Here is a 7,260-nt window from a genome sequence, read left to right as displayed (position 1 = left end):
ATACAAATGATGTTCCTTAAGGAGCAGTTTTGTAGCTTTGTAAAAGTTGTCCCTTATATGATACAAGAAAAAGACCTCTTATGATACTGTTCTGCAGCTTTTATGGTACAATTGAAATGAATGTACACAATTGTTCTCATTAAAAAGGTGCATAAGTGTTGGACAACTCCTTCTTTATTACAATATTGATGAAAATAAACTTCCCGTTAACACACACAAAACCAACACACACATCCAGCCAGGACTCAACCAGCCACATTCTTGCTGTGAGGCAACAGTGCTAACCACTGAGCCACCATGCTACCCAATACACACTTGCAACTTCATTTTATAAAATATGTGCTTATTATTTCTAGTGATATTTAAATACCACAGGCAAAACACCCTGCAGCACGAGACCGGTTACTCACTGAAGCTAAGCAGGGCTGAGCCTGGTCTGTACCTGGATGGGAGACCACATGAGAAAACTAGGTTGCGTTTGGAAGTGGTGTTAGTGAGGCCAGCAGGGGGAGCTCAACCTGTGGTCTGTGTGAGTCCTAATGCCCCAGTGTAGTGAAAGGGACACTATACTATCAGTGAACGCCGTCTTTCGAATGAGATGTTAAACCGAGGTCCTGACTCCCTGTGGACATTAATAATCACTTCTGGTAAAGAGTAGGGGTGTAACCCTGGTGTCCTGGCCAAATCCCTCCATCAGCTCTTACCATCATGGCCTCCCAATCACCCCATCCACTGAATTGGCTCTATTCCTGTCACTCACCTATAGCTGGTGTGTGGTGAAGCACTAGTGTCATTGGTCCTGTGGCTGCCGTCGCATTCCTCCACATAGATGCTGACCCCAACGCCCCCGTCGAACCCCCCCCCCCCCCCCCCCCCCCCCCCCCCCCCCCCCTCATGATTGTGAAGCGATTTGAGTGTATGGTCATACATGATACATGCGCTATATAAATACACATTACATTACAAATACTCCAAAAGGAAACACATTGAGGGAACACTGTTGACACACACTCTTTTTTTGCACACTCATTTACTGCGTCAGCCAATCACACACAAATGAGGCTTGCTTCTGAGTCCAGCTGATTTGTGCTGGACCTGAGGCTGTAATTAAAACATCTGAACGAGTGCTCGTTAGCGGCCTCAATTGAGCATATCAAATACAGTTCACATTCACTGTGGTTTTGGCGGAAATCGAAATGATTTCATAGTGATTTTAACAAGCGAGTATAATTGTGCACATTACCAAAGCAGTGATCTGCAAATAGCCCTGTGCAGTAGAGCTGATAAATCACTCAAATGAATGACTACGGTGGAACACACAGGCTTATCGGTGGCCATGTTATTAGCATGTTTAAATGTAGCATGCTAATATGTCCTAGCATGTTACCAATTTGTTACTAGCATGTTGTTATCAAGAAGTTAGCATATTAGCATTTTTTAAGAGTTAGCAAGTCCCTAGCATGTTTATCACATTGTTAGCAAGCACAATTGTTTTCACACTTTGACATGGTTTACACATTTCTTGCACATATTAGTTAAACATTTTAGCATAACATATTAGTATAACATTTTTTGGGACTTTTTCTAACATGTTTAGCTCATTGCTAGCAGATGTTTAGCATGAACACTATGTGTTAGCATTGTTACCATGTTTTAAAAGGTTATTAAACTGTTAACAACATTAAGTATGTTCGTTAAGTTATTTTTTTTAAATATGTTGTTTTCATGGTTCACTAGCATGTGTTAGCACTTTGCTGACATGCTGCTAAGGTGTTTTAGCAGGTTTTCAAATGTAGCTTAAGTCTCTGAAATAAAAAATTAGCATTGCTAGCATGCTTACCAAGCTGTTAAAATTTTACATTTCCAAAGCAGTGATCTGCAAATAGCCCTGCACTGTGGAGGCTGATAAATCACTCAAATGAATGGCTACGGTGGAACACACAGGCCTAAATGTGGCCATGTTATTAGCAATGTAAAATGTAGCATGCAAGTTGTTAACAATTTAGCATGTCATACAGTATGTGTTGTAGCAAAATTGCTAGCATATTTTAAAACATTGCTAGGATTGTCATAAAAGTGCTAGCATTTTGTCACTTTGGTTATGTTGCTATAGCACCATAAAGTTTTGCCAAGTCGTTAGCATGTTTTAACAGCATGTTAACAATTTTTTTATGTATTATCCAGTTGTTAACAGGTTTTATCAGATTATTAGGGTATTTGTCGGGTTTTAACATGTTGTGAACATGCTCTAGCAAATCACTAGCATGTTTTCAAACTTCGATTACATTTATGTACTTGTTAGCATGTTTTAGCAGTTTAATATCATGGCTGTACTTTTTTAACACATAGCATGTATTGCTGTATTGTCACATCGTTAGAAAGAAACATGTTAGCATAGTTGTTTGTACGTGTTGGCATAGTTTTGTTTGAGCAAGTTGCTTAGCAAGCTGTTAACAATTCAGCATGTTTTAGCAGTAGTTTGCATATTTTAATGTGATGTTACCATTTTAATATGTTAGCAAGATTTTAGCATATTTTATACACTTTAAATGTTACCTAACTTTTTTAGGCACAGCACTAGCATGTTTTATCAAGAAGTTAGCATATTAGCATTTTTCAGAGTTAGCAAATTGCTAGCATGTTTTATCAAATTGTTAGCAAGCACAATGTTTTCACACTTTGACGTGTTTTAATACATTTCTAGCACATATTAGTTTAACATTTTAGCATAACATATTAGTATAACATTTTCTGGTACTTTTGCTAACATGTTTAGCTCATTGCTAGCAGATGTTTAGCATCAACACTATGTGTTTAATATCAGTTTAATATCATGGCTGTATTTTTTCAACACATTGCATGTTTTGCTGTATTGTCAAATCGTTAGAAAGAAACGTGTTAGCATAGTTTTGTTTGAGCAAGTTGCTTAGCAAGCTGTTAACAATTCAGCATGTTTTAGCAGTAGTTTGCATGTTTTAATGTGATTTTTAATATGTTAGCAAGATTTTAGCATATTTTACACACTTTTTAAATGTTACCTAAATTTTTAAGCACATCACTAGCATGTTTTATCAAGAAGTTAGCATATTAACATTTTTTTAAGAGTTAGCAAGTCGCTAGAATGTTTTATCAAATTGTTAGCAAGCACAATGTTTTCACACTTTGACGTGTTTTAACACATTTCTAGCACATATTAGTTTAACATTTTAGCATAAAATATTAGTATAACATTTTCTGGTACTTTTGCTAACATGTTTAGCTCATTGCTAGCAGATGTTTAGCATCAACATTATGTGTTTAATATCAGTCTAATATCATGGCTATATTTTTTTCAACACATTGCATGTTTTGCTGTATTGTCAAATCGTTAGAAAGAAACATGTTAGCATAGTTTTGTTTGAGCAAGTTGCTTAGCAAGCTGTTAACAATTCAGCATGTTTTAGCAGTAGTTTGCATGTTTTAATGTGATTTTTAATATGTTAGCAAGATTTTAGCATATTTTACACACTTTTTAAATGTTGCCTAAATTTTTAAGCACATCACTAGCATGTTTTATCAAGAAGTTAGCATATTAACATTTTTTAAGAGTTAGCAAGTCGCTAGAATGTTTTATCAAATTGTTAGCAAGCACAATGTTTTCCCACTTTGACATGTTTAGCACATTTCTTGCACATTTTAGTTTAACATTTTAGAATAACATATTAGTATAACATTTTCTGCCACTTTTGCTAACATGTTTAACTTATTGCTAGCAGATGTTTAGCATGAACACTGTGTTAGCATTATTAATATGTTTTAAAAGGTTATTAAGCTGTAAATAAAATTAAGCATGTTTGTTATTTTTTATATATGTTGTTAGCATGGTTCAGCAGGTCACTAGCATGTGTTAGCATGTGACATGCTGCTAATGTGTTTTAGCAGGTTTCAAATGTAGCTTAAGAAGATAAAAAAATAACATTGCTAGCATGCTTAGCGAGCTGTTGAAAATGTAGCATGTTTTGACAGTAGTTTGTAGTCTTTAGCACGTTATCCAGTTTTTAAACATGTTAATAAAATATTTTAGCACACGAACAGCTTGTTTTATCAAGAAGTCAGAATGTCAGAATTAGTATCGTATATTAAGATAACATTTTCTGCTACTTTTGCTAACATGTTTAGAAAGCTTTAAATAAAATCAAGCATGTTTTAGCAAGTTATTTCCTTTTTAATATGTTATTAGCATGGTTCAGCGTGTCACTAGCATGTGTTAGCACTTTGCTGGCATGTTGCTAGTGTGTTTTAGCAGGTTTCTAATGTAGTCCAAAGACTCTGAAATAATGATTTCACTAAAATAGCAAAACTGTTCTGTCAAAGCACTAATGAGGCGGGAAAGCAAACAATCTGCAACGAATTATACATTGTTCATGTATTTAACCTTAATATTCCTAAACATGCTAGTAAACTAGCACAGATTAGCTGAGTGTGTATGTAAACAGAGCCTCTATTTAGCATCTGTGTGTTCGCCAGATTGTAGTGGGTTCATAATTGCAAAGCATTTATTTGTAAAAATATAATTTGAAGTTCTCATTAAGAAATTATTACGTAAGCACAGTTTAGATGAGCACTGGTAGGACTGTTGTGCGCTTTGATTGGCTGAAATTAATCCCAAATTGCTGATTATTATTTACCCGATGGCATCAATCATTTTTTAGTGTATTAAAAAAGCAGAATATTGTTTTCCGTCTGTAAACGGTGTTCTCTAGAGGCCGATTATGACTCAGGGCTGCGTGTAAATATGAAAAGGTAATGTGATTTTTGGGTTTAACCACACGTTATGATTCAGATGGTTTATGGCTGAGCAAATGTTTTTAAAATCCTCATTATTTCAGCATTGTTCACTTATAAACGTCACCATGATCTCTGTTGTGTGTGTGAACATTCAGTCCAGTAGTTTGAGTTTTCGTTTTGCTCTGAATCTTCACTCTTTTGCTTATTTTAATCTCTGTTTTGTTTAATGGAGCGTGTGGAGAATCCTGATTTATAAAGTCTCTCTGCTCGGATGTTCTTTTCACATCAGCTTGTTCCAAACTAAACTCCCAGCTGAACCACATGTAAATAAATATTGTTGAATATAATGTTTTGAGCCAGGACACAAGCTGTTTAATGGCTCCATTTACCACAGCTTAGGGAAGATTTACATGTCACAGACATGCTAATGGGCACCCAGACCTTGTCAGATTGCCCTGTTTTTGCAAACAACACAGTAGAGTTCTCACCGTAATATTATTTTGTTTAACCAATGTGCAGTTATATATATATATATATATATATATATATATATATATATATATATATATATATATATTATTATTATTATTATATATATATTTTTTTTTATTATTTTTTATTTAATATTATCATATTAATATTATTCTACGATCACTGTTGTCTAGAGTGGTCCTAAACGAAACCATATAGCATCTGATCAGCAACTTCTCATTGAGTGAATGTGAAAAAGTCTGCATTTTTCCACTATTTGCTCCTGTTCGGGGATTAAAAACAACATAAATTATTTAAAGTTAAACATGAACTTGACATTTTTTTAATATTAAAAATATATAGTAATAATATTACATTTTTTTTTCAATATTGATCATTAGGTTTAATTAAAAGTTACATTATAATACATTCATAAGAACATGTAAGTAAATCGAGAATTACCATAATTAATTTCTTTGGAATAATTTTTTTATTAATTATTTAGAATTTTTAACTTTTGTAAAAACAGTAAAAATTTATATAAACATACATATTTGGGTGTACATTTATGAATATAAAAAGAAATCCAAATATATAAACCATAAAATATGATCTACAAATATACACTCACTGGCCACTTTATTAGGTACACCTGTCCAACTGCCCATTAATGCAAATTTTGAATCAGCCAATCACATGACGACAGCTCAATGCATTTAGGCATGTAGACATGGTCAAGACGATCTGCTGCAGTTCAAACTGAGCATCAGAATGAGGAAGAAAGGGGATTTAAGTGACTTTGAATGTGGCATGGTTGTTGGTGCCAGTCCGGCTGGTCTGAGTATATCAGAAACTGCTGATCTACTGGGATTTTCACGCACAACCATCTCTAGGGTTTACAGAGAATGGTCTGAAAAAGAGAAACATCCAGTCAGTGGCAGTTCTGTGGGCGCAAATGCCTTATTGATGCCAGAGGTCAGAGGAGAATGGCCAGACTGGTTCCAGCTGATAGAAAGGCAACAGTAACTCAAATAAGCACTCGTTACAACCGAGGTCTGCAGAAGAGCATCTCTGAACACACAACACGTCCAACCTTGAGGCGGATGGGCTACAGCAGCAGAAGACCACACCGGGTGCCGCTCCTGTCAGCTAAGAACAGGAAACTGAGGCTACATTTCACACAGGCACACTAAAACTGGACAATAGAAGATTGCAGAAACGTTGCCTGGTCTGATGAGTCTCCATTTCTGCTGCCACATTCAGATGGTCGGGTCAGAATTCGACATCAACAACATGAAAGCATGGATCCATCCTGCTTTTCATCAACGGTTCAGGCTGGTGGTGGTGGTGTAATGCTGTGGGGGAGATTTTCTTGGCACACTTTGGGTCCATTAGTACCAATTGAGCATTGTATCAACGCCACAGCCTACCTGAGTATTGTTGCTGACCATGTCCTTCCCTTTATGACCACAGTGTCTCCATCTTCTGATGGCTACGTCCAGCAGGATAACGCACCATGTCATAAAGCTCGAATCATCTCAGACTGGTTTCTTGAACATGATAATGAGTTCACTGTACTTAAATGGCCTCCACAGTCCCTAGAGCTCAATCCAATAGAGCACCTATGGGATGTGGTGGAACGGGAGATTGGCAACATGGATGTGCAGCCACTGCGTGATGCTATCATGTCAATATGGAGCCAAATCTCTGAGGAATATTTCCAGTAGCTTGTTGAATCTATGTCACGAAGGATTAAGGCAGTTCTGAAGGCAAAAGAGAGTCCAACCTGGTACTAGTAAGGTGTACCTAATAAAGTGGCCAGTGAGTGTAATCTAAAGAGACAGATGCATTAGTTACCCCTTGATTTTGGATTTATACCGTATTTTGCATTAAGCTTTATTTTATTAACAGCAGTGTTTTGCTCATTTTCAGCTTCTGCTCAGATTGTTAAATAGCAATAGTGTGACACAGCTAGGCTTTTATTGTATCAGAAGTCAGCCTGTCACAGCATGAGATCCATGT

This window comes from Danio aesculapii, chromosome 4 (genome assembly GCF_903798145.1).
Source record: "Danio aesculapii chromosome 4, fDanAes4.1, whole genome shotgun sequence".
Classification (NCBI taxonomy): domain Eukaryota; kingdom Metazoa; phylum Chordata; class Actinopteri; order Cypriniformes; family Danionidae; genus Danio; species Danio aesculapii.
Note: the sequence above shows the minus strand (reverse complement) of the source record.